The following is a 27500-nucleotide window of genomic DNA, read 5'->3' on the forward strand; positions in this document are numbered from 1 at the left end:
GAGCGGCCGGGGCCTTCCTCCCGCGGCCTCCTCCGGCGGGGGCTGCTTGCCCGGGCCGTGGCCTGATCCCCGATGGCCGGTGTCTTTGCCCTCCCCAGCATCCTGTAGAGCCGAGGGTCCCTTTGGCACTTCGTGGGCCCTGTCCCCCTCGCGGTGGCAGGGTGGAGCGGTTTGGTTCCCGCTCCTCTACTAAAGTGCCTTTCCCCTCGCCCCAGCTCCAAATCCACTGTCGCCGTTCCCCTGCCTGCGTGCTGAGTGGCTTTCAGTACTCCTAACGCCAAGCACCTTGTGCCTGTAAGACATTTGCCTTCAAATCCTCCCTGTAAAATGAGGTAACCCTGTTACTCCCGCCTGACAGCCAAAGAGCCAAAGGATGGTTAAAAGTTATTTCAATAGCCTTAAATGTGAAAAAAAAAAACATTCTGCCTACAGCGTGTCTTTTCGTTGCACACTTGGGACTGCTTTTCTGGGTGTAGTTAGGTCATGTTCTCACATTTCTCTGCAGCCAGGACAGCCAGGCATAAATGCCTTTGTGCCAATGACAGCTGAAATTCTCGGTATGTTCTTTGCCTCTGGTAGGTGTGAGGACAGTAAAATAACTGTTAACCTAACTCGCAATCAAATTACAAGAATTGGCAGCACCTACTTTAAAAATGTTAAGAGAGACTTTGCAGAAACCATAGGAAGTTCTGATCCCTAACCAAGAATTCACAATGCCCCATCCTTACAGAAGAGCACTGGCAAATAACACCCTGCAAAATACCTGTTATTATGCAGAAATGCAATTTTAGGCATTGGCAAGAACAGCTGCCAAAAAGAGTCTTACAAAGTCTTCAGCCTAAGGTGTCCTTGAATAATGTTGAAGCCTCAAACTGCGACCCAGTTTTAAATGTAACCTAAGGAAAGATACAGGCAAACCATAGGAATTGTGGATTGGGGGAAGTAGAACAAGGTTACAGTAATAACATCACAATTACCTGGGCATGTTGTAGATACCCTTTACCCACCATCATGTCTTCTCTCCTCAATTGTATGGCCTCTTACAAATGAAGATAGAACATGTCCCACTTATTGAAATTGTTGACCAGAATGCAAAGAGGACACAGGTCCTTGAACTTTAATATTAGGTTTGTGTGCCACTGAGTCATTCAGCAGGACCAACCTGATCTGGGTGAGATGCAAGGCCACTATTACACTTGAACCAAATTAGGTCAGGACACAAAATGCAAAGTTGACAATGCCTTTGTACTCTTACACTGCTGTTGTGCCAACTGTAAGAGAAGAAAGATCTAATTAGCATAAAGGTCACTAGTGTAAAGTTAATTCTTCTGTTTTGGGCTTTGTTTGAAACAAATTCAAACTGCAGAGTGAATTTGCATTGGATCAGTGCTTTGTACCATGGAGCCCCATCATTTTTGATCTAGCACCAGGATTTTTAAAGCTGGATTGACTATATCAAACCAGGGCCCAATATACTTTTTCCTTCAGAAGTAGTACTGGGTTAAACAGTTCTTCCCTTTGGCTACTTTCTTCCTTCTTCTACCTTCAACTACGTCAATAACATGTTCTTATTCACTGCACAGCTACATAAAAAGTTTGTGCTGTGTTAGGATCAACACAGAGACAGGGCATACAGCTGCCTTTTCTGGCAGGTCTTCCCTTCCCCTTACTGAAGGGAACATTCCCATGTTTTTTTCTGAAGCTACTTGCTCCTCTCCCTTGTCTTGCATTTGTGACAATGCATATGTTTTGACCCCATTAGTCTCCAGTTGTATCAGTGAGATAATCCAGATGGTCACATAATCTAAAGATGATGATGGAAGTGGTGAACTGTTGCTTCTGGTGACTGTGATCATAGATCATCTTAACTCTCAATTTTCCCATAATCCTGGAGAGACAAATTTCTTGCCACTCTGTTTCATCTTAATGTCATATCCAATTCCTTTCCTTCTAATTTATAGATTCAAGCATGTTACTTGCCCTTGATGTTTCTGAACTATCATCTGCTCTGTTCTTTCCACGACACTGAGACCACCCCTACTAAGATCTCTAACTATGGATCCCAGTTGCAAAGCTCCTACAATTTTAAATGATGCATCTGTTTAAACTGCTACTATTGAAACCTTGAAGTGTTGTTGTCTGTTGATTTATATTCTCTTAGTTTGTCTGCTTCTGCAGTGAATGTAGTTCCAGGGCGTATTGTTCCTCACCTGTTTTCAAAAAGCTTGAAGTCTCCAAGCAAAAGGCTCTTCTCAAAGGCTTCATCTCTCTTCTTTCATGCAAGTTACTGCAACTTCCATTCCATGCCAAAGATTTGAAAATGTATTTTCTTACATTGATTCAGGAAAGCTCTTAATCCAAAACATATGTCCCACAGGAGTCACTTAACAAATTTCATGTGTGTTTTTTTTGAACTGCAATATACCTTCGTCAAGTTTATGAGATCACTACTTTTATTGTAGTTGTAGTGGTCTAAGGATATAAGGACAAAGTTACATTGTACACCTGCTTCAAAAACCAGAAAGTCCTGTTCCTCCTAGCTTTCCAACAACCCCTCTACCTTTAGGTTATATGCCCTTTCTCTTGCTTCACCTGTGGTAGTCACCTGATTGTTCAGTAAACTGATTCAACTCAACAACTAAGCTATCCTTTATTTGAGTTTAGTTTTCTGCCAGGTTATTGAGTTGAATCAACTCAGGGAAGGGTTAAAAGAGTGCCAGATCTGGAGGAAGGCGACGGCACTAGGGAAGAGAGTGGAACCTCCCACCAGGGCAGCAAAGTAAGCCATCCTATGTAATTTCAAGAAAGATAAGATTTGTAGAGGGAGGCAATATCTTTTATATAGTAGATGATATAGCTGCAAAAAAGGCAGCAAGCTGTTCCCAAAACTTACTTGCTATAGCTGGGGTAGCAGCTACTGTAAATATTACCTCTTTCTGCAGTTCTTCCTTCTTTTTCTGAATTGAAAAACAATGAACTTTCTTTGCCTCAGTCCCCTCATTCTCCATCAGTGTTGGTAATCTTGTTGGTGCTGGTAATGCTTTACTTGAGGTGAGGCAGTAACTTGAACTTTATTGAATGCGCTGTGCTTCCAGATTGCAAACAATTATACTTTGTCCTTTTCTGTTGTTTCCCTTCCCTTCATAAAATTTGCTACTAGTACATTCAATTTTGAAAATTAATTTTTCTACTCTTCTTTCTAGTCTACTAATTACTAACTTTTTGTGCCCGAGATATTAAGAAGAAGAGTGTGGGAAAGAGGGGAAGGCAAAGAAATTCTTATCAGTGTTTATGTGTAAACAAAGGTAGCTTTGGCAGCACTTCAAATCCTTCATTTGTCCTCAGGTCAGAGAGATAAATAGCAATTTTTGTCTGTCTTTCATTCTGATTCTTTTCTTTGCTTACTCTTGTCCTTTGCTTTTGTCAGTTCAGGTTTCACATCTCTGCACATTTTTCTGGGCTATCATCACCTTCACTGAAATAATTGCTCCCTAATTCTCCTCTCAAGGGACTCCCATGCTGGCAGTACCTTCATATCTTCTCTTCTTTTCTTCTCACTGCCACGGAGTCTTCTACCTACCACATTTCATCTCTTTCCTTAATGGATTGGGACATCATCAGTTATGTTTTGTTTGCTACCAGGAAGAGGAAGCATTTGGTTGCCCTCAGCTATGTCTGCAATACTGTGGTTATTTGCTATTCCAAGTACAGGGAGGTGATGATAACTGCTGGCACACGCTGGCTTGCTGTTGGTAACCACTAAATCCAAGTAGGCACAGAGTTACCTTACTACAACAACACAGCTGCAGGTTGTAGTATTATATCCCTGCCTCTGTCAGACAGTTCATTGAGTTACCCCAAGCTCTGCTGTTGCGTGTGACAAACACAGGTATTCACATGTAGCGTTCGCCACATATCAAGGTGCCACGATTAGATCACTGGTCAACCCCAGACCAGGGAAGGAGACAGATAACACACACAGTGTGAGCGCCAACTTCCCCCTTTTATTGCGCAGTCAATTCCTTTTATGCTAACAAGGGTAGGCGGGATTACAGACACATCATAAGGCTGCGACTAACCCTCTAACTTTCCGTGACATCGCGAGATCTTCCGAACGCCGAACCCTACATTCACAGATGCTCGGTTGATGTTTATCATGTTGGACATCCTCCATTTGTTCTCATACACAGAGATGTTCTCTGCAAGCCCCTCTCCCCAGTCTACTGCAGTCAAGGGTCAGAGATCTTCAGTGTCAGTAGTATAACTGGGGAAAATACAGTTTTTAGACTCAGTTGGGAGTCTGAGGAGAAACACTGTTTCCCCTTACCTGGTTGTTCCTTTAAGTAGACATACTTCAAGAATGCTTTGGCAGAATACCAAACATTAGTTAGCTTAGTTTGTATACCTATTATGGAAAACTTTTTGGAAGTGCTTAAAAGGAGAATGCTCTCAAAGCTCTTTATTTAGAAGTCTCTGGGTTTGGTTATCAATAAATCCCAAATTAAGCCAGAATTAGACACTGAAATTTTTTATATTAAAACTTGAAATATCACCAGTTGTACCTCTGCAGAAAGAACAGTCAGGCCCTGAAGATTTTCATGCTTGATTTTCATTATTTTCGTTGCCTTGAGTGAAGGAAAAAAAACCCATACTGTGTGGATTTAGCAGACTCATACAGGGATCTCACTCCTCTTCTGCTCTTCTAGTATATAATTGCAGATGGAACACTGACTTTGAAATACACTCCCATCACTAAATTTTAGAAAGTAATGTAAGCAGCTCAACAATATGTAAAATATGTTGTGCAAGGTTTCTTTTTGACATGTATTTCCATCACTACTTTTTCAGTGTTTGGCCTCCAAATAATTGTTTCATATAATTTTTAAACCTCTTGGCTTTCTATATATCTGATGTCAGTTTTCAATAAAATAAAGGTAAAGCTATAGAAATATGTATTTGCATGGAAGTTTTCATACAACCTTGCATTAAAAATTTTGCTAAAATGTGTAACTGTCATTTCACCCCCTTCTGAAAAGATTGTCATCAGTTAGGCACATTACTCAGCATCAATAAGCTTACAGGCTTCCAAGCAATAATCTGCTAATAAAAATGGAAATAAAATAGTTTCCCTTCTACTCCTTGTTAAACATTGTTAAATATTGAATAGATGCTATAATGTAAGTAGGATCCAAACCCACCGAGTTGTGGGGAAAAATTGGTAGGGAAAACAAAAGCTGAACTACGTCATTACTAACACATCAGTGCTTATGGCTGAAAAGAAGGCTATGGTACTCCAGGATGGTAGTGATTATGTCTTGCTAGATAGATGGGGATTTGCACTGTTGTGTGAACAATGCATATGAAAGAAAAGCTGTCTGATGCTTAAGCAATTCAAATGGTTCAGAAGTTAAACTTCCTTAACATGAATACTTTGAAGAATTTCCTTCACTCCCAAATCTTATCACCTTAGATTTTACAGAACATTAACTCTAGAAAAGTCCCAATTTTATTGGCTGCGTAATGGCGCCTGAAGCAAGAGATTCTCTTTCTCTTCCCTGCGCAGTACCTCAAACTCAGGCAGAAAATTCAGAAGGAAAAACAGAGGGGAAAAGGCTAATGTGATAGTTAAAGAATATCAAAAAGCTACACTGGCCAGAGGCAAGCGGCAGCTGAGTCCCACACTGGCATGAGACTGTAGCTCAGCCAATATCCTACAGGACTGAGCCAGGCCTGGGCGATAGTCAAAAAAGCAAAAGGGGAGGATGACAAGAAGCACATCTGGGCTCAGAGGTGTACCTGCAGCTGACGAAGCAGGAGTTACAGGCACATTGATGACAACAAGTAACATGTTGCCCTTGAGACAGAGGCTGGGGTCCTTGCTGTCAAGTAACCAGGGTGCATCTGCACCCTATATGGCTTAAAGACACATGACACAGCCAGCAGCATGCAGAGATGCAAAAAAAGCAGTAAGTGGGTAGGAGAAGCGATGTGTCTTACCGTGGTACGCCTTCGGAACTCAAACCCATACCTTTCAGCAGGTGGAGCCACAGCAGTAGGTTATAGCATGCCTATCTGGTTGCAGAGCTAGCACTCCTGTCGTTAGAGAAGTGATCTTTGTGGCACCCTCAATTACTAAATAGAAACACAGTCCAAACAATCTGCAGTAAGACTCATACTGGTCTTTTCTCCAGTACATTTTATCCATAGGATTACTTTTAGTTCTGGTAAGCGACCACAAGCCATGAAAAATGAAGCAATAGGAAGCATGATAATAAATAGCAATTAATACATCATTATAGGTTTGCTTCACAAGGCGGAAGGAAATGGGGAAAACAATGCATTTTGATGTCAACATCAGCAAAATTTCTGGATCCTGCTTTTGGGTACTTAATCATCCTGACATCTAGGCACTTTCATGGGAGTTTCGGCAATAAAACTATCCAGGGAAAACTTTTTGTTCAAGCAGGCCCCACAGACTACTCACTCTTTGTATTTTTCAAAACAACGTGATTTTGTCTTGATAAACACAGCATGGTAAACGTATTCCACATTGTGTTTTGTACTTCCTAGACATTTTTTCAATTGAGATTTAAGTATTTAATTTAGACTTCATTAAACAGTTATTATATATTAAACAAATAGCAACTACATACTAAAGCATATTTGCAGAGTATTATAGCTATGCAATAGGTCCATATCAATTTCACTGTTATGAATCTATTATGTAACATTTAATCCTTGCTGAATGTTTAATAATCAGTATTCAAATAACATACATTAACTGTCCTATTAAATCTAAATTAATTGTGGCTCAGGGAACATTAATTTAAAAGGTTACCTATTTTCCCAGCAGATCTGATCTTTGTTTCATATTTTTCCATTAAAATTAGTGTTAAAGACAGAGTAAATTTGTTTCATTTAGAATATAGTTACTAGTTACTCTGAAAACCTGTGAATCACGTTCTGCCAAGCTTCTCTGCTAATAGCGATATTAAAGATTGTCTCTCATTTTCTTGCAGTGTAATTAGCATTACCTGGAGATAATAAAATATCACATATTTGTTTAGGAAAGTAATCCCTATTGACTGAAGGAACTGACATTCAGCAGTTCATTAAAATCACTGAGTCAAAATTTGTCTGTGGGATTTGCATATTCCGAGTTTACAAAATGACCAACTCTCAGGAAGGGATGTAAGACTGAAAATTTTTGAAATACTTTCTTCTTTAAATGAATCGGGATCATCACAGAATTGATCTAAAAGTGACTGTATCCCTTGCAGTCCTCTGCATAACAAATGTGAGAAGCTGTAATAACGCTGGATTTAGACCTTAGAGCAATAACTGGCATCAGCATGTTTTGATCCGAGAACTGAGATGTTTCATTGGAGAAAGGGACAAGATTCCTTGAAATTAATGCCAGAAGAAACTGTTGAATCATATAGTCTAACATATACTGTAAGAAGCCATCAAAAGCCGGTATTGACCTCAGTAAATTCTGATTCAGGCTCTCTAGAAAGATATTTCTGAGAACATTCAGAGCTAGAGAATTCATTGCTTCTTTTAGTAATCTATTCTCAATGACTGTTCACCTTCAGTTTTAAAAATAAATATACCAGTTTGAACTTTTCTGCCTTCGGTTATGCTATTTTTAAAAGCTAGTATAAAGGCATTATTCAGCACCCTGTATCTAATTCTCAGTATTGTATCCATACACCCTAATCATATCACCTCGCAGTCTTTTTAAAGCCAAACAATCTGTGTCATACAGAAGTCTTCTCTTCTGTGGATCTTTTCTTCACTCTTTCCAGTTTCTGAACACCCCTAAAAAATGCAGTCACCGGAACTGTATACAGTATTCTAGTATACTAGTCTCATCAATGCCATATAACTTCTTGGTTCCTACTTATCATTATTTCCAATGATTGTGTTTTGCTTTTCTGCCACTGCACATTGAGAATCAGTGTTCAGGAGCCCACTGAACAGTCTGTTGTTTAGTAGATCTACCTTGAGTTCTTTGTCTTATCTAGATACCATGCCTAGATATATCTGTGTATGTGGCAATATGAAGTTGCATATAAAATTTTAAATACAAACAGTATAGCAGGCTGCTCCATGTATTGCATGTTGGTTTTGCATGGAAGACTCCATGTTTCTGAAATCAAACCTTTGATGTTCTACTGATAGACCTATTACATTGATGCTATAATAACATCTAACATCCAAACCACAAGCACAACAGAACAGTGTTCTGGCTCTTTTTACCCAAACCATTCTCACTGAAACATGCAATTTTCAAATTAGAATCATAGTGTAATTTAGATTGGAAGGGACTTCTTTATGTCATCTGGTTCAGCTCCAGCTCTGAGCAGGGCCAACTTCTATGTTAGATTAGGTTGCTCTGGGCCTTACCTAGTTCTGTAGAAGTTCTTATCCAAGTTCCATGCAATTTGCCATGCTACAGTTCTAAGGGATCAGTATGATTACCCTGTACATATTATCCATCACTGTCATGTGGCATTATTTATTTCCAGAACTGAAATGAAAATGTTGGATAGTACCAGAACTGAGTGTCTCATGAGACACACTAGAAACATCCCAGTGTAAGGAATCTTTAAATGTATTATTTATTGAAGGCTTAACCTGAAGAACATATATCCTATTGTTAACATATAGCACAGATTTCTTTTAAACCTGAATGCTGTTTGGTATGGTGTTATAGCACTCAGAGAAATCATATCTATGAAGTTATCTCAATCATTCAAAGTTCGTGTCAAGAAAGAATGAGCTCAAATATATTTAAGAGATGTACTTAAAAAACTGACAAATATTAATTTATAATTTTTTCCTGTTGATCAATTCAATCCTGTGTTGACTTTTGCCATACTTTTCCAGATTAGAAGTTCACACAGGTCATTATGCTTTGAACACTGGAACAACAGTAATACTGCTTCTGTTCTCATAAGTTTACAATGCCATGTTGTAGTTTTTCTCCCACTCTATAGCACTGCATGCCAGATGTGTCAACTACCTACCTGTCACTGGCAGGCAAAGTCACAGAACAGGATGGAGACTAGCGTGCTATGCCGCATCAGGTGAGTGGTCACAGGATTGCTGTTAAAAAGCACATTCCTGAAGTGCAGGCTAGCATTGAGCCTCTCTGGCTAGCTTCACATTAGGTGCATAGAATCTTATTAGAATTTGAGTCTCTATTTGCTGCAGAGATAAAACAGTGTTGGTGAGGACTCTTCCACAGCTCCTTCTAGGGTCTTGATCATCTGGTGCTCTCTCTCCTGTGAAAGTTGAATATTGAGGGAGCTGATGGCACTAACTGCCATGAAAGAGAGCAAACCTCATAATCTTGTCCAGCGTGAGAAAATAGGGAGTGTTTAAAAAGAGTTAAATTGCGTTAGCTAACAAAATAATATAGACAGATTTACTACCCTTTACATTGTTTAGCTGTTTGTGGCTGACCATTGAGTTTAAGGCCAAGATCCAAAAAGCTGGTGAGATTTCGGTAATAAATGTCTTTGCGGGTTAGTTCTCAGCTGCTTAAGAACCAGATATTTTATGTTTCTCTGCACTTCTCAAATAGGGCTCATTTTCTTTGTCTTGATAGCACTCAGTTTCTGTTTCTCATATAGAGCCAGAGATTACATCATTTCTGGCTTTTGCCATCTATTTCTTGCTGTACTGCTTTAACACTGATGTTGTAGCCCTAGCTCTAGTTTGGCTGGAGCAGCGATCTTTAATCTCAGCTGATTCATGATCCAAAAATACTAAGCAAACAACAGTGCCAAAGTTTTACTTTACTGTCCCTCTCACCCTGAAGAAATATGCACTTATGGAAAACAAGTAGTACAGGCAACAAGAGAGGGCATGGTCTTGTAAGCCAAAGATAGAAGCCACTTCTCTAGTCCAGTTTAAGCAGAACTTTGTTCTTTGCCCACAAAAGTAATTTGTTGATCAAACTAGATTTTATTAGTCAAGTGTTACTGTTTACTGCTTAATTTATTATCCATCTCCATTTCTTTGCCTCTGGAAACCAAGGGGAGGCTAAAATTATATTACAAATTAAAAGAAGAGAATAAGTGAGGGTTGGGGAAAGATGAAGAAGAATTATAGGCCACTAAATTTAACTTCAATACCTGCCAAATAACTAGAACAATTAGTAAAGCAAGAGCAATCAGTATGTAAACAGCTTGAAGAAAATGCAGTGATAAATCGGTAACACATTTGTAAAAAGCACAAATCAACTGAAACCAAACTAATTGGTTTCTTTGGTGGAATAATGAATGCATAAAGCAAAAGTGGTAGACACAGAATTTCTTAATATTAGTAAGACACTGATACTGGTTGCACATGGCATTCTCAGAAATAAGCTAAATAAACTTGGATTAAATGAAACCAGCTTAAAAAGAATACACAGGTAAATAAATCAAACACTGAGAAACTTTATGAACAGTTGAGCTGGTAGCTGGGAGGAGATCAAAAGCACTTTAGATGAGCAAACATCTTACATAGCTCAATTTAGACATGAAGGGGTTTTATTTATTTTTTTTTTAAAGACCAAAAAACACCATAAAACAGCATCTAGCGTAAGACACACCTAAATACAGAAACTGAGCAGACCAGCAAAAATGACAGCCATTTTGGTTGTATGCCAGCACCAGAATAGCTTACATCAGCATTGTTTTTCTGCTACACAGCTGAGTTTCTTTATTTAGATGTATTAAATACTCCAAAGCATATCTAAATGGAGCTTTGATTACTGCAGGATTATCTCAAATTTATTTATTGACATTGCTTCTGTTGACTGATATTTCTGTCCATTCATCTAAAAGTCGCATGATTCATAAAATGTTTATGCCTTTTTGTTGTGACTGAGTGAGAAAAGATGTCTAGTGGCATTATGTCTCTGGGAACTTTAGCTTTTATAAAGAAAAAAAAAGAGCAAATAAAGATCATTACGATTATCTGTTTGTATCTGCCACCGCAAATAGGCATGCTATTGACAGCTTTGGCCACCTATGCATTTTGACACCTAAGAGAATATTTTGGATTTTAAGAATACAAAACAAAAACTTATTCTTGTCCCAAAAGCTGATGTGACAAGAGACAACAGGTGATAGAGATATGAGAGCCCAAGATAACAATGAGAGGGTTTTTTGACAGCAATGGTAACAAGAACATCAGCTGCCTCATCATTGTCAAGATTTTTCGTAGCTATTAGAGGGAAGGAACATTTTTTAGAAGTCTTAAAGGATGATTATCAGGTTAGTTTAGCAGATTCTTATAAGACAACCTTCCCAAGTAAGAAGGGCATCGCACACCTGAACACAGAGTGAGCTAATCAAATCTGACAATAAAACACAATAAATGTATTTTAGATATTAGAATAAAAATATAGTGTTGAAAGGAGACATCAGTTGTAGAAGAAGATTGAAATGCAGAGCACAGAGAATAAGCAGATGCAATTAACAAAGTGTTTTACACAAGAAAAAGCAAATACCATTATTTGTTAAACAGTTGATTTTGTCTGCCCATACAGAGTGCAGTAGTGTTTATTTTAAAGTATAATGAATAGAACCAGTAAGATATAGGTGACAAATAAAATCCTAGTCAGTAAAACTTTTGCCATAGTCATTTCTGCACCCTTAATACAATCCAGATTGCACTGAGTTGAAATAAATGCAAAATTGCTTCTGACTTCCCCAGGAATGGCTTTGCACTCATAAGCATTGTGCCTACTAATTTCAGCCAAGTACCACATGACTTGAATAGTCAATTTTAAAAAGGCCAAGGATAAAATATCATTAGATAGCTTGGGGTTACAAAATTAGGAGCTTATATTTAAAATAATAGAAAAATACTACATTGAGTTTTTTCAGTGGAAGTATCATATGTAAAGATGCAAAGAATAAGGAAACTCTGTTCTCCTCCATAACGAATGGTACCTCAAATGTGCGTACTAGTACAATCACAATATTATCTTAAGATAAATTTAAGAGTTCAAAACATATAATAAAATGAATGGAATTAGGTTCTTTCCCTTTGCGCTGGTTTTGGATGGGATACAGTTAATTTTCTTCACAGTAGCTGGTATGGGGCTATGTTTTGGATTTGTGCTGAAAACAGTGTTGATGATAACACAGGGATGTTTTCGTTACTGCTGAGCAGTGCTCACACAGAGTCCAGGCCTGTTCTGCTTCTCAACCCCCCACCAGGGAGCAGGCGGGGGGGGCACGAGGAGTTGGGAGGGGACACAGCCGGGACAGCTGGCCCCAACTGAGCAAAGGGATATTCCAGACCATATGATGTCGTGCTCAGTATATAAAGCTGGGGGAAGAAGAAGGAAGGGGGAACATTTGGAGCGATGGTGTTTTGTCTTCCCAAGTCACCGTTACGCATGATGGAGCCCTGCTTTCCTGGAGATGGCTGAACGCCTGCCTGCCGATGGGAAGTAGTGAATGAATTCCTTGTTTTGCTTTACTTGCATGTGTGGCTTTTGCTTTAGTTATTAAACTGTCTTTATTCCAACCCACGAGAGTTCTCACTTTTTACTCTTCCAATTCTCTCCCCTGTCCCACTGGGGAGGAGTGAGTGAGTGGCTGTATAGGGCCAAGCTGCTGTCTAGGGCTAAACCATGACACCCTTATAACTCAGGTTGTAGGTAGGCTTGTTCACTTCATAGAAAAGAATGACAGCAATGTTTAATAGCCTACGAATACAAATATATATTAGATTGCAAATATTGCTTGCAAAGAACAAAATAAAAGATACAGTCAAATTACAAAGGGGAAATTTTGTTTACAATGAGTAGACTAGATAGTAAATAAGAGTGACTGTGGAGCTGCTATTACTGGAGACCAACATGGCTAGAGTTGATGTTACAGTATCAAAACAGAAGACATGAGATACTGCTTGGTGAGACGAATTTAACGTAAGAGCATTGAAAAACTTCAACTTCCAATTCAGAGGCTACCACGATTTTTTAATATTCTGCCACTTAGGAAGTCCACATGCACCAGTACCTCTTTCTGAGGAAGTAATGTGCGAGGCACTTTTTACAAAAGTTGCTGGGAATAGTGCACCCTATCTAATGTCCCAATTTTTACATTCCAGCTAATTGCCAGCCTGTTTTAGACATTGGTGTTTTCAAGCAACACGGTGAAGAGTACAGGGGTTACATGGGCTCTAAAGTTTACCATTCTTCCTTGTAAGTTATAATGGATTTAAGTACTTAACTTTCTACTCAAGAACTAAACCCATTTGCTGTAGCATAGCTAAACAGATTTGTTCATAAGTAACAATACTTTCACTTAAAAAAACCTTACAATATCTGATTTAGAGAGGCCTGGTCAGATCTTATAGCTCAAAATACATTTTTAGGAATGTTTCCTAGAAGATACAGAAGGGTGCTTTTTTTCCCTTTTTAATTGAGAAGCTGTAGCATAAACATGTATGCACAAACACACACAGATAAATAGTTCTCAAAGAGTTTTAAAGTGTTTTTCAGATCTACCCCATAGAAATGCATTTGGGCACATGAACATAAGAATACAAAACAAGATAACAAATGTTAAGATAATTATACATGTGTCCTTTCTGAATGCCTCCACCAAAAAAAAGCAACTGCATAAGGCAGTGGGGGTTGTGTGATACCCTGAAGGTGAAGAAATTTGAATTACAGCTGCATATGAAATTTCAGGCTCAAATGCTTATTGCTTGTAATTACTATTCTCCAAGTGCCAGTCTACAATGACAACGAGAAAAGCCAGAACTTGGAAGATTTCTAAGTGAACTATTAGCATAATTTATTTTCAAAGACATACCTCCCACAAATCTCTACCGACATTTTTTTCCGTCAAAGAGATACAGCTTCTGACATGTAGCAAAGAGTATCATGCAGTGGTCTACTACGCAATGGTCTAAACCAAGAATCAAAACCAATATCTGCATAAGACTAGGTGGCAGGAACAGGAAGATTTTAAACAGACAGAATTGTATTACCAGATGACATTTAGCCAAGGGAAATAGTACAATATGTATTATCTTAGTTTCATTAAGTCTAGTCAATCTAATTGCCATTTGCAATCTGGAAGAAAGCAGTTCTAACATAGCCATGATTCAATCCTCTTGTGGGACATGTATCCAAGACATGCAAGGCTCTCAAGACATTTATGCTGCACTCAAAAAAAACTCCCAGAAAACTAGCTCTTGCAGAGACAACCTAGAACACAGCTGTGAATAGCCATGTGGCCATGGCAGCACCAAGATCAGTGCAACCTTGCTATCCAAATATTTATGCGAATCTTCAGTAGATTGCTAAGCACAATTGCTAGCACAATAACAGTGCTAACAGCACTTAAACTAGTTAGCTAGAAGTCTAACCTCTGTAAGCGCACAGAGCTAATCACAACCTTCATTAGAGCATAAATTTACTGCTGGAAGAGCATCACTCCTGACTTGCTGTTGAGATTCCCTGTTTCCTTAAAGTGGCCTTTTGTTCAGTTACTGACTTTGCTTAGTTTTACAGAGAGTGAACAGACCTAATTACATGCAATTGTCAGCTTTGGTCCACAGGGCCTAAGCCTTCTCCAACCATTAGTTTGGACTGAGAGAAAGTTCATTTGCTCCCTGGAGGTTCATGTGCCTTCTTCTACAGCATCTTGTGCTGATCACTGCCACACACAAAATACTCACATAGGTGGATGCACTGAATCCAATCCAGTATATCACCCCTTATGATCCTAGCTGATAAACAGGTTCCACTGAAAAAGTACTAGTAGTGAAAATCCTAAGAGAAGTGGGAAGTTGGGATGACCTTCTCAGGCCATGAGAGCCAGCATAGGGAGGCAAATCTGCATGAACTACAAGTAATTTATTCATGACACAGGAAAAAAAATAGTATTGAAGCTGAAGACTTCAGTTTATGATAAATTAAATTATCCTATACTAGTATGCTAGGATCCAGACATACATTTTAACATAACATTACCTTGTTTGTATGAATAATAGCAGTGTGCTAACATAGGTACGCTCATCTGAATTTCGCTGGGGCCTCCAACTGCAATAACATCATTGTAAATCAAGTCTAACTTTACCAGGGTTACCCACTTTTCCCACTAGAAGCAGCCCTTTATAATCCACTATTGAATGAAGACCATGGCTCTTAATTTTTGTAATGTAAAGGGTAGCTTCTCCCACAAGATTTTCACAACCTTGTGAAAGCTGAGTTCACCAAATGCCCACCCTGTTGCTTTCTCCACACCTTACCCCACCAGTCTGAGATGCAGTCAGATTTTATCTGGCTCTCACCGGACAGGAAACTTAGTGTTCATATCATTTCGTTTTAACTCAGAGCATAACCGTATCTAATCCACTTCACGTTGAATGATCTAATCCTTTGTGATTTTGGAGCTGGGTAAAAGAGCTGTTAAGTATTAGCAAGTTTATATTTCTGGCTTAAAATGCCTGGGGTGCTTGAGCTGACACTCTGTATGTCTGCCTTGCTTCGGTAGCATTTGTCAAGGAAAGACCTTCATCCTCAGCATTTGTGCCCAGATAGTCTGGCAAGTCATTGTATTCATATCTTCAGAGTATGCTCCAATTTTCCTATGCCCTTTTCTGAATAGGGTATGTACTGTCAGGAGAACGATTCTTGCTTCATAAACAATTCCCATGTTGATGACTGTATTGTTTATAAAACTCACCTGGTTTATAGTCAAGCAGTATATTATATAAATGTGAAAATAAAATGCTTGTTTTAGGGTCTTAAAGATGTGCAGCTGAAGACCTCCTTCCTATCCTAAATGTAAATGCTATTAAAATCACTTTTTCAGCAATTAAAGAGCATTAGGTAGACTCTCAGTTAAGATAAATTTACCTCAAAAATGTATTCATCACTCTCTTCAAAAGTAAAGCCCCAAAGCAAAACGCACATAGTTGCCAGCAGCTTTAGTTAAAGCTAAAATTAGCCATGCTGATTAAGTGGATTTTGCATAACCTTAACTATTAATCCTTCATATTGGTCTTCTTTTCTTTGAAAAATCTTGAAGTACCAATAACCTAAAGGTTTATAGAGTCACTTTTTAATACTACTTAGTTAAAATTTAATCCTTTGTATAATAGTTAACATTGGCACCATCTTTTAATAGCCCAAGATTTCTAACATGCACTTCCTGAACAAAACAGACATTTTCAATTCCAGGGAAATAATGGCAACACGCATAGAGCAGAAGAACTTTGATTTAAAGAATTAAAAAATGTACTTACAAGAGATAAAGTGGAACTAACAGTAAATTAATCTCTCAGTTTTCACCCTTTCTTTAAATAGTGTTCTTTTCACGCTTAATTCTCTCCCCTTCCATTTCCTTTAATTCAGGTCCGTATTTTCTAATGGCTAGATTGCCTCCCATCTTACCTGGCTAAGCAAGGCATAAATTACCTTTTCCAGTGAGACCAATATGGAATTTGACTCCAAGTCTCTAGCAGCCCTTGTTTTATAGATACTTGCTCTGAAAAGACGCAGTACTACTGAGCCTTGGATCATTTCGTTGCTGTCAGAGGGAAATTAAATTGCCACCTTTAGAAGTTGAAATTGTTCCTATTCTCAGATCAGGACAAGGAGGAACGAGGTAGATTGTTCTTCACGAAGCGGTGCGTCACTGCAAACTTGGCTCTTGTTTAGGGCTCATCCTGCTAGCAGAGGGTGCTCTCCCTGAAGATTTATCTAACACATTTTGCTTCAGATTTGCTTGAGGCTACGAGTGCAAATATTGTTAGTTACCCAAGCTCAGCCGACACCTGGAAGCTCATTAGTTTACCGTAATTCCTTTGTGTGCCCCTGCCCTGCCTCAGCATTTCATAGCATTTGCTCATCTGCCTTTTTTTACAAAAGGTAATCAACCTTCACATTTTGTAATAATTGGCATTTTCTGATATTTATGTTTTTTAGCACCAATAATTTGAAGAGAGTTTGGCGGCCTCAGTGATCCTGCTTCTTTCACTTTAGAAATAATTAACTGAAATCCAAAAAATGAGCTATTATAGGTAGCTGGTAATTATAGTTCACACCTCTGTTTTGCCCGTCAAACAATTCAAAAAATCAATTATAAGGCAAATTATTAAATAATTGAGCACTAAGCATTTTTACTCTTTTATATCAGTTAGGCTTTTTTCTTCTGTATTCAAGCATTATTTCATTAATTGTTTTAAACATCACTTCATCAGCGGTAAACTCAGAGCAGCTGACAGTTGTGTTTTGTTTATATATTTGATCAATACAAGCAGCTGAAAACTTTCAGATCATTGATCATGTCATGTTCTGCTGAGTAATTGGCCAGTAAAACTGAGTATTTGGAAACTGATGACTTAGTGGTTCAAGGGTCAGTCCAGTAAGAAACTGAAGCTGGCTAAAACAGACTTTCTTTTCCTCTTTGTCTTTTTTTTTTTTCAGTAGGTGGTCTTCTGCATGATCCATGATCTCATCTCCAGTCTTCATGATGTTTTTCCTCTTTATTAATGACAGATTGTTGTTCCATAGATCACCTTACTCTGCTGCCTGTACTGCATTGTAAAAGTACTAGCAATGGTATTCCAGATGGAGAGCATAGTGACATTTATAGTTTTCTTAATGCTTTCTTTCTGTCCTTTTCAGTTATTTATGATTTTGTCAAACTTTCACCTTCATAGCTGAATTTTCTCAGATATGATCATTGACCAAAGGTCAATTTTATCCTAGGTCACTTATTAAGTTTTAGGAAAAAAAAAAAAAATCATCCAGCTTTGTGATCTTAAGTCTTGTAACATTTTGCTTTTTCTTACATGAAAGGTTATGGATATTTTCTTACAGAGCTTTAAACAACACTCATACCTGAAGACTTTGAAATTTATTTCGGAGAACACAGTGCAGACATATTCTTTTCAGTGATTTATTACCAGTCTATTCCTATTTGATAGAATTATACATATTATCCAAGCTATGTTTCTTTTTCAATGGTATGGGCCATGTGTGGAAAGAAACAGAACTTTAAGAAACAAATGAAATTATGAGATTGCCAATGTTTGGAACATTGTATTACTTCTTCTCCTTTTGATGAGGTTCCTGTCTTAGAATAAGTGCACTCAAACTTTTATCTCACTAAACGATGCAGTGACTTCACATGGGAAACTAGCACTGAGGAGGGACTCCACAATGGTCACAGAATCATAAAGAAATAGTGCCTGAAGAAGTGAGTGAGATGAATGAACTCATGGGAGGTTACAGGTATCAGATGCTGTGAGTAGGATAATTGCATTACTCCATAGATTTCCCTGAATTAGGCTCAAATAGCCAAATAATTTTTTTGGCTATTTCCAGCTTTCAAAAAAACTTTCCTTCATTTATCATAGTGATGAATATCTACACTATATATACACAAACATAGTTTGAGAAGAGTTTGTATTCGAGCTTTAATGATTGTTAAGAGGATAAATTTTAAAGTGCTAGGTGAGCAATGACAGAGATAAACCACAATGGAAAAGCGTAGCAGTTTTTTGATGCTGTCCAATGAAAAAGCTATTGTTTGCAGATAGATTTGCCACATCTGTTAAAATTCTAGTCCTACAGTCAAATACTTATCCACCCTCTTAGTAGATTGTGATCACAACTCACTTCAAAGGCAGTTATAATTATGTCTTTTATAAAATCACCTCTTTCCCTTACAGATTCACAGGAGAAATTTGAATGATAAAAAGGTAATCTCTAATGTCATTACAGCTTTCGTATTTGAATTGGTTGTATACTGAACACAAGCCTTTAAGATTTCCTTCTCCACAGGAGCTGAGATTCTGTAGTATTGACTTTAATAGGCAATCATTCAACTTTTAAACTTTTAAAATACAAAATAAATTTAGTACAGGAAACTTGCTATTGTAAAGTTATGGATGAAAAGATACGTTTCAGCATCCACTCAGCAGTACATACAGGTTAATGCATACAAAATGTTCAGAAGTGCAGAGCTGGGATACGTGATTTTGAGTTTCAGGTCTTCTTTCTGACATTTTAACATTTGAGTTATAAAGCTCTGTTAATGTCAGTTTTTGAAGGAATATACAAAGTTTCATATTCTGTTGAGCATTCCTACAGACATGCTTTCCAGAACAAAGCAGCACTGTAAACTTACTTCCAGTATGTACATAAATATAAAAGACAATTAAAACTAACAAAAAGCTTCTAGCTTTCCATTTTTATAATTATATATTGTAAAGCAAAACATCTATCTGCATGTTTTCCTAACTCTTCAGAAATATGCTTAGTACCAGATAATTCTGCAGTATATGTGAGAAGGTACAGACAGGTATTGTCCCCTGAAAAGGACATTTGCTTGATGAAAGTTCTAAATGTTTTTCTAATCCTGATATTGATCTTTTGTATGGCTTTTGAGAAGTCATTGCCCTTTTCTCTAGGGACTCTGTTCTCCTGTACAGTGTCTTTTCAGGGACAGAGAAAGATCTCTGCATAGCAGCACTAGAATCTTTTTGCACTGGAATGCTTACTGTACTGTGGCAGGAAACAATTGGTATCAGTTGATTTTTTAAGGATTCTTTGTCTTTTGACAGCGTCATTTCCTACTTATTGTCTTCTCTTTCCATTGTTCCACCTGTGAACTCTTCTCATTTGAAAACTCAGCACATTCAACGTAAAAAAAAAAAAAGTTAAAAAAGTTCAAAAAATTATCATCACCTTATTTTTTTAAACATGGGAGAGAATAAACCTATGCCTAGAGAAATTAATGTCTGTAAAATATTCCATGCAAATAAACAGGTATTGCCAGAAACAAAAGTTACACTAACCACAAGATCTTCTCTTAAGAAAATATTCCCAGTTTCCTTTGTCGTGCTGATATTCGCATCGAACTTTCCTAGGAGAACAAATGTTTTGTTTTGGTTAAACCTTCTCCTTGAATGGCAAAGATATGCTTAAGGCACTAATCCAGCTGTTTAACAATTGCAAGCTTTATAACCAATAGCACATGACAGACCATGCTGAGAGATACACATCTTGGGTCTGTTCTAGGCATCAATCCAAGACTCTGTGCTGTAACTGCAAGAGAACTACAGAACCTGCAGTCTTTAGAAAACCCTTAGAAATCTTATATACACATATGTTAATGAGGAGTTGGCTAATCTTGATTGAGAGGGAGAGTGAAAGAAAAAAATCCCAATCCCTTTTGCAATTCCCATTTAACATTCCATTGCCGTAGTGGAAGTTCAGCCATGTTGAAAGAAGACTGAGAAAATAGCTTTTAAACTATCAGTTACAGTTCTATAAAAAGAGACATTTTGTCGGAGATAAAAATTTGGGTACCATTCATGTGTTATGTTTTCTTCTCCTTTTATTCATGTTGAGTAAACGGTTTATTTTGGTGAAAGCTGAGACCTGATCCAACTTCCAATGACTTTAATGGAAAGCTTGTGTTGATTTTGTTTGTAGAGGCTGTGTCCATATAGAGTCCAAAACGGGAATCTTTTTGTATTCTACTTGTTGGAAGTGTGATAGAATTTGCATTTTTCCACTGCACCCTGAGGAATTTTGCACTAATACGTTTAAAAGGAAGAAAACAGTGAATATGGGAAGATGGGGTTTAAAAAGCAGAGATTATTATAACTTTTTTTCTTTTTTTACTGTTGAAAACTGACAGATCCATTAGAACCAATATATTTTGTCAGAATGCAGCACTGTGATACGCTTTTTATCAATAAGACACCCAGAATGCCAAAAAAAGGAGAGGAATTTGTAAGTTCAGTGCAGGTTAGCCAATACATGCTGCCTAGGACACTCATCTGGTTAGTGAGAAATGCACATTCTAACCTGACTCAGGCAAAGTAAGAACCAGACTCTCCTCTTGCAAATATTTCAGGTAACACCTCTAATAACTATTGCATCTATTCCTCATTGTTTTGGACCACAAGTCTGACTGCCTTTTTCTTTTCATTCTCAAATTTGTCTTGGTATGGATCAGAGGTGTCTGAAACATGAGATTTTTGCAGGAAGAAGACAAGATAGCTTTAGCATCTCCAGGCACTGAAGGAGCGAATCAAAACTGGGACACCAGTGAGACATGTTTGTCAGCATACCTCTCTTGCCCTATCTGTTAAGATTCATTAAAATTTGGACCCAGTATAAGCCTTGGAAGAAATACACTTTACATAAACTTGGCGGAGATCTTGTTAGGAGTTTAGTTGTGTAATCTGCCAAAGAGTCAGTCCACTTTGAGAATGCTTCAGCCCCTCTCAGCTTCTTTGCATTAACTGGATTGGGCTGTTCCTACAGAGATTGAGCAGGCTCCGTGCTAGGGTTCAGAGTCCAAACAAAACTTTCCCTGCCGTTTTCCTACTGGCTGCCAAAGGTTGTTTTAAAAAAAACAACAGACGCTAAGATCAGGAATGCAGGCAAGAAGCAGAGTATAAAAATAATTGATAATCAGTAGAGCACACTCCTCTGCAGAACTTGGAACTCATCATAAAGTTACTCAGTCTTTGGCAAGGAAACAAATAACTGAAACCAATGACAGGCTGTAGTAATAGTCCACATAAGAGGTTACGGCTTTCTATTGCTACAACTTCTTGCCTTGGCTCAGACTGAGAGGAAAGTGTTGTGGCTAGCAGCACCACCAGTGGACAGTTTTTAAACACATTTAATAAGCTGCTATATGTATTCTGCTAAAATAATGGTAATTTACAAAATCTGCTTTTCAAAGGCTAGAGAATAAAAGGTTGACTTTGTTTCCCCCATCCCAATCTGTGTCATAGATAGTGATGTAGTCCTTTAATAACATAAACACCCACTGTTCTTCTGCAGGCCTCCGTGGGAATGTAAAGAACCAGTATGTATGTTCACCCAGCCTTCACATCCTCACAGCTTTGCCTGTGGCCTCCTACTGGATATTGATCACTCAGCAGCCACAAGCTTTAATACAACAACCATTACTAGGTCTATTCACCGGTTTAGTTTGAAAGAGGCAATTAAGAGAGAGACGAACAAAGGAACTGGATCCAAAAATAGGCCTGCTTACCCATAAACTCCACTTTTTTTGTTGTGTGCTTATAAAATTCTTTAGTATTTCATCAGAAGGGGAAAAATGTGTATGGTTCCATCTACACTATGTGACTGTTCAGTTTTCTCTGTGCCAAGCTAAAACATGAGGAAAGATCTGAAGAGCTTAAATTGAATGAGATACTGTATTCATCCGTGTGACTTCTTTGTTAAGTAGACAACCTCTGTGATGATAAAAAGGTCAGTGCTGCACCGTTACACCTACCATATCCTTTAATCTTTTTTTTATTTATGTGTTTAAATCAAGCAACAGAGAGCTATGTTAAACAGTTGTATTGATTTTTTTCTTTTGATTCTATTAGTTAGCGTCAGGGTCAGGTACGTGTTTTGTGATATTCCCAGAATAACGTAATCCTGAGACATCACTGCACATCTGTAATACTGTTTGGAAGACCAAAATTTTATATATAAAGCACAAGTTGTTTGAAAAATAACCTGTATTTACTGAATTCCAAATAGGTATTTGGATTACTTTGTCAAATTAAAGTACTGCTGTACTACTTATCTCGCTTTCCAGGTGCAAGCAGTAGTGTTCACTAATATTTTGCAGGATAAAAATGAAGAGTACAATGGATAGTATTTCTTGCAAAAGGAAAAAATATTTACAGCATAATGGCGTAGCACAAATCTTTTGAAAAGTAATATCAACTACTGTCTCTCATAGTGTGCTGCTGCTTAATAGTAGATAGTTCCATATTGCTGATATAGGGAAGTGAATTTTATGTAAATGCACTAATATAATGGGATTTCTTAATCCTGACTGGTGGAAGAAGCTTTTCAAGCATATTTGCTAAAGTCATAGTCAATGTCATTAGTCATAGTCAGTGACATTAGAAACAGCATTTCTGTAAGAAAAGAAAATGAAAGATACAGTTTCACTGCTATAAAAACTAGTCGCACTATGTCTACCTAATTCTGAAAACAAAATATGGGACTTTACAGGACTTAATACATATTATAAATGTTGACATTATTTGGTTTAGTCAATATATCCCCAGTATAAAATTGGTCTGAGCAGAATCCTTTCCTAGTTTATTCTATGTATGTATTAAAATAAAGAATAAAAAAAAAACTCGAAAGGAAAAAAAAAAACAGTAAAATGTGTTAAGAATTTTTCTAGGTTATTAGTGTTTTGGTGAGAAAACCTGCATAGAATTGAAAAAAAAAAAAAGTGCTTCTATGATCATTCAGTTTTAAAACCAGATTTATCTGAGGGTTTTAATTTTTGCTTTTTTGTGGTTTTATGCATCTTGCTTGAAGCATTTCCTGTGGTATCAGCATCTGTAATGTGTCTCCTTTGAGTATATTCTCTGGTGCCTAATATTATAGTTGCACCTACTTTTCAGGCTTTCCATCAGTTGCAACACCAATATCGGTCTATCCATTTATTCAGCCGTGTTTTCTCACAAATGTTAGTTTTCTGTCCAATTTGGTTGGCACTGGCTAGTGATTTCCACTGATACTCATGGAGGGTTGATAGACTGAGGACAAAGCTTCATCATCCCTGTAAGCATTCAAACTTCTCAGCAATGTTTTTACCCGCGTGTGATGTGACGGGAGCACACACCTCTGCCTCCTGGGAATGCGATGGCAGCAGGGGCTGCGGGTCGATGTGTGCGTGGGGTGGGGGCTACACTCTCTGGATCCTCTGCCGTGCTTTGGCTTCTTCTTGTTGATGGCATGTGAGGTCAGGAGCAAGTGGGAAAAAAAAAGAGATCAGCGCTGTGCTGGGAAATACGTAAGTCGTGAGTGTTAGAGTAAGAGAATAATACAGACATCACATATATAATCCCCCAGGAATAAAACCGAAGTGATATGACATGTTTCTAAGGGTAAATATGATTTAGCTGTTAACAAGGGAGAAGTTTCAGAAGCATCACAACAATGAGATACTGGGCCCACATTTTCAGAAGAGTCAGATTTGACCTCTAGGTTCACATGGACACTTAAATGGTGTTGCAGAGTGAGGTAACCCTTGGATAAGGTGCTGGGATTTTGAAGTGTACATACTGTAAAAAAATGGGGCATACTGGTTTTAAAGTAGAAATTGTTATGTGCAGCAAAGATTATATGTACAAGGTTTTGAAAATTCAGCTGTGTAGTGAAATAGCCTACAGATTCATGACTTAAATAGGGAAACTGCTGCTTTCACACATGTGTAAGACTTCTTTGCCTTCTGTTTTAAAAATGTTAACAAGTTTAGTTTAAAATCATTCCGATGTGTCATTCTAACCAGTTGCAGCCAATCTGATTAGGTACAGCAGATATTTTCCTGGCAAAATCACATCAAGCAAGTTTGCCATTAGGTAGCTCTACAAATGTCTCGAAACTCTCAATTTCTGGAAAATGTAGGCAGCTCTTCCTGAAACAGAGTGAAGGGTTGCTGTCTCAGCAAACAAGTTGCATTCACAAGGGACCAGGGGTTCTGTCTATGCTTCTGGTATTTTTTATGTTGTTTTTTCCTTTTTTTTATGCTGACATTTTTGCACGGTGGCTCATTGTTTTTAAGCTTGTTCACCTACAAGGTGAACAATCTAGAAGTGTGGAACGGCAGGATGTGCAGAGTTACAAATGAATAGAGCGTGGTTTTACATGAAAGGGCTTTTGCCAGGTTTTCTACTGAAGTGTGCAAATTTAAAGCTGTGGATCAATGCCCTGCTCTGTGCACACTCAGTGTTGGGTCACGACATAGTGACAGTGACAAACTCCTGAGCGGCCAAGCCCACTTAAAAATACCATTTGGATGCACTCAGCAATAAAGGACGACGCCTTCAACAGCCAAGAGCTACTAAGGACTTTTGAAGACTGATGACCAATCTGGAATATCACTTTACATACGTACTATGCATCCTAATGCTGTGCCGTGCAGAATTGTCGAAACTGTCTCTGGTGCAGGGAGTGATGTAACACTAGTTTGGCACTCCGCTGTAGCTTGTGTTGAGTTATTCGCAGCAAGATTAATTTGTGTGAGCTTCTCAACTGGAATTAACTTGCTCACAACTAGCTTTAGCTCTCCAAGATATTGTGCACATATATCTGGTATTGGAAAGCTCATAGCAGCTGGCATTACATCGGCAGTTTCCTCAGCAATATCAAAAAATTCAAGCTGCATGATACAATTACCAGAAGCAGTGGGAGAATATTTTATTTGTTCAGTCTCATGCTCTTTTATGGTCTTTTAGCCAGTGGCTCACTGTTATGTCATTCACTTCATGAAGGACAACACTCTGTTAAATGGATGGCTTACTTTCAAGTTTTCTTCCAGGAAAAAATTCCATAGCTGCAAAATCTCTAACCATCTGACTGATAGTCTGTTTTTGCAGTGCCCAGACCAAATACAGAAGAGAGCTGATGGTTGTAGAGCTGCTTTAAGATAAGTCATTACTTCTTTGCTTATTCTATAATAGTTTTGCCCAAATTTCACTGTTTTTCTCTGCTGCTCAGTTACAGATTCTTGCCTAGTTTTCCTGATGTTCTTAATTTTAAATCTCTTCCAGCATTACAGCTCTCCAGATTTTTACCTGTTACCATCTGTTGATTTTTTTACCCAAATATTATTCTTCTGTTTTCTAAACTGAATCTCATTGCAATATTCTGCCTGTTTCTAATCTTCCCGTGACCTCTTGTATTATTTCTCCATTTTCAGCAGTGTGCTCAGCTCCTCCTAGTTTAATAGATCTGCAGAGTTCATTAATGTACCATTTACTCCCTCTTCTAGCTCATTATTGAAGCTATTAAATGAGATCAGAAGTAATACTAATCTTTGTGTACTGCACTAAATGCCTCCCTTCAAAGTTATTGTTTATCATTACCCTTCATTGTTTGTCATCACCCTTCATTTCACTCAACATGAGAGTTCATTTCCAATTTGATTTAAGTTTGGGAACAGAATTTTGACACATTGGAGATGGGAGAAGAAAGGCTAATCAACAATCCAGCAGAGGCTTCTAATTAAGGCTCAATTTAGAGGATCAAAGTTAGGAATCTTCTACTGTAGCCACAGTGTAAAGTGGAAACCGTCTCCATAACTTAATTGAGAACACCTTAAGCTCAGTGCTAAAATATCCTAAAGAAAACAGTATACTGCTAAAATTCAGACATGTGACAGTATAGCTTCTGCTCTCTATTCATTAATTTTGTATTACTATTAAAAAATCAAGTTTGTCTGGCAGACTTCAAAGTGTTTTAGTAAATTTGTTTTCTCAATAGCTGTTCCATTATGTTGCCAGGGAGGGAAGCTAAATTTATGAGTAGCAATTACAAAGACAACTCACAGAATATGTGAACTTCTATCTTTGGCTGTTTCAGAGACTTACAGTCTTGCTTCCAAGGCAGCTATATCCTTCTGTTCCTGCACAGTGTAAAATTTCCGGAAAGAGATTTTAATTTTCACAACCCCTTCAAAGTTTAATTTCTAAATTCTGCAGTAAATACCATTAAACTTATTTATAATGTGACATTAGGAAACATGAATTCAGTCAGGAAAAACTCATTTTGACAAGACACAATTCCTCTGATAATAATTAATCCCACATGACTTAAGGGCCCAACACCAAACCCCATCTATCCTTCACCTTAATATAATACCTAGCATTTTATAAAGTTAGATTGCCAACCCTTAGCATCAGGGCCAATTACTCTTGGTCTTTATTGACTTGCCAAAAATATCTTTGTCCAAATACATTTGGATATCCAAGAACTGCTTGATTTTTCCTAGGAATATTTGGCTTAAGCTCATTTAGTTACATATAGTCTGTGTCAGTGCAAATGTAAAAACCCTAAACCTAGTCTGGAAAAAATTTGCCTCTAGGTAGAACTGAGATCTCTTATAGTTTTTTACTTACATGTTGAACAAAACAATGGGACAATGAAATACTGAAATTCAGATTGGGGTCAGGTTACTTGTTAGATGTAGGGAAAATTATCAGAGTAAGAAGGCGGGTGCATCCTAGGGGCCGTGACATGCAGTGGGTCTAATGGAAATATAATTGCAAGTCCCACTACTGCAAGAAGGAGCGGTTCATGAGTCCAGAAATACAACCAGAAGTGGGGTCACAAATCTAGAAATTGGGTTGCTGGAGGAGTTTGAGATTAGTTGCTATAAACGCAGCTTCTCTGAATTTTGAAGCTCTGCATCTTCCAGTATCTGCCTACTTATCTGGCATAGCCTGCTACCTCATTACTGTGAATCTGCCTTAACCTCTGAGGCAAATTTTGTTCACTCTTCCCCAGACTGCTTATGGAATATTTTCCTCCCACTCAATCTTTCCTAAAACCCATCTCTGTCTCTGTTGATTCCTGCTAGGGAATCAGCAGTGACACTTTTTAGCCTTGTTTTTATGGTTACACATTTTTAGAAAACTTTTTATTGGGTTTTTATTGCTACTATCTTCTGTCTGCC

General features: G+C 37.9%; 1 pseudogene; it reads left to right on the forward strand.

Annotated features, from left to right (window-relative positions):
• The first annotated feature begins 9080 nt into the window (after positions 1–9080).
• Positions 9081–27500, forward strand: part of LOC104837638 — a 31223-nt pseudogene continuing 12803 nt past the window's right edge.

The sequence above is a fragment of the Haliaeetus leucocephalus genome, unplaced genomic scaffold (assembly GCF_000737465.1).
Source record: "Haliaeetus leucocephalus isolate CR32 unplaced genomic scaffold, Haliaeetus_leucocephalus-4.0 Scaffold545, whole genome shotgun sequence".
Lineage (NCBI taxonomy): Eukaryota > Metazoa > Chordata > Aves > Accipitriformes > Accipitridae > Haliaeetus > Haliaeetus leucocephalus.